Consider the following 1671-nt stretch of genomic DNA (forward strand, 5'->3'; position numbering starts at 1 on the left):
TTTAGGTTTAGGATTAGCTTTAAGCCCCCCCTATACCCATCGCCTCTACAATTAGTTTACCTCCGAATGTTGGTTTGAGAAGATATCTGAATTCCTTCCCTCCAGTAGAATAAGACCTGAAGAAATTACTAAATATATCTCTCAGAGAAACTCACATTATTTTCACTAATCCCACCTCCGCACAAATCTTCCATACAAAAGACATTTTCAAGAAAATTGAATTTTAAAATTTATTTTTCGAAAATATTCTCCATAACACTTTCATTCAGAAATATCTTAAAGCTTTACTTTCCCCCTCCTTCCCCATCTCTTCCTCGCTTCTAAATTCTGATTTTTGATAGAGAGAGACACTTGTTTATTATTCCACGTTCAACGTAGTTCCCCTCTCTAAGATTTGTTTTCTAAAGGATGTAAACTAAACTCGGGTTTTGTTTTACAAAATAGTGAAACAGGGTTGGAGGAGATTCAAGAGCAGAAGCCCAGTGGGTCAAGGAGCTCTAGGAGTACCAGGAAGTAGGGAAGAGAAGGACCTGAGGATCTAGGAGCTCTAGGAGTACCAGGAAGTAGGGAAGAAAAAAAACAGGGGATTAGGGAGCTTTAGGAGCACCAGGAATTATGGAAGAAAAGCGCCAGGCCATCAAGAAAGAAAGAAAAGGGCCAGGCGATCAAGGAGCTCTAGGAGTACCAGGAAGTAGGGAAAAAAGGACCAGAGGATCAAGGAGCACTAGAAGTACCAGGAAGTAGGGAAGAAAAGGGCCAGGCGATAAAGGACCTCTAGGAGTACCAGGAAGTAGGGAAGATAAGGACCAGGTGATCAAGCAGCTCTAGGAGTACCAGGAAGTAGGAAAGAAAAGGAACAGGGGATTAAGGAGCTCTAGGGAGTACCAGGAAGTAGGGAAGAAAAGGAACAGGGGATTAAGAAGCTCTAGGAGTACCAGGAAGTAGGAAAGAAAAGTGCCAGGCGATCAAGGAGACCAGGAAGTAGGGAAGAAAAGGGCCAGGCGATCAAGGAGCTCTAGGAGCACCAGGAAGTAGGGAAGAAAAGGGCCAGGCGATCAAGGAGCTCTAGGAGCACCAGGAAGTAGGGAAGAAAAGGGCCACGCGATCAAGGAGCTCTAGGAGTACCAGGAAGTAGGGAAAAGAAGGACCTGATGATCAAGGAGCTCTAGGAGTACCAGGAAGTAGCGAAGAGAAAGACTTGGGGACCAAGGCGCTCTCTAAGTATCAGGAAAATAATCAAGGGATGAGTTCTTTGAGTACTGTAAACTACGGAATGACAAGGGGATCAAGCAGCTTTAGGAGTTGAAGGAAATAGGAAGGACTAGGAAATCCAGGATTAGGAGAAGCTAGAGCTTTCGGAGCAGATGGGTTAGCAACGCGTTTCAAGGGATTTAGAAGCTTCACGAAATCTTTTTTAGCTACGAACATTTTCTCTAGAAAAATTGTATTGTATCTATCTATGTTTAAATCTGCGACCTAAAATATTATTAATTTTGCGTAAAAAAGTATCCCCCCCCCCCTCTATCACTATTGTATACCTACCTAGTATAATGGTAGTGAGGGTAAGAATATAGCTGGCAAGATAGATTATGATGTATGGAATACAGCAGATTTTCTTTAGACGTCTGCCACCACAACGGTATTATACATAAACTTAAACAAAGTGGATGG

At 42.7% G+C, this 1671-nt stretch overlaps 1 protein-coding gene across 1 annotated transcript in view; it reads right to left on the reverse strand.

The window, feature by feature from the left end:
• Positions 1–1671, reverse strand: part of LOC111705292 (kinase D-interacting substrate of 220 kDa) — a 58442-nt gene that overhangs the window by 25327 nt on the left and 31444 nt on the right. The gene's annotated exons all lie outside the window — the stretch shown is intronic.

The sequence above is a fragment of the Eurytemora carolleeae genome, unplaced genomic scaffold (genome assembly GCF_000591075.1).
Source record: "Eurytemora carolleeae unplaced genomic scaffold, Eaff_2.0 scaffold643, whole genome shotgun sequence".
NCBI lineage: Eukaryota > Metazoa > Arthropoda > Copepoda > Calanoida > Temoridae > Eurytemora > Eurytemora carolleeae.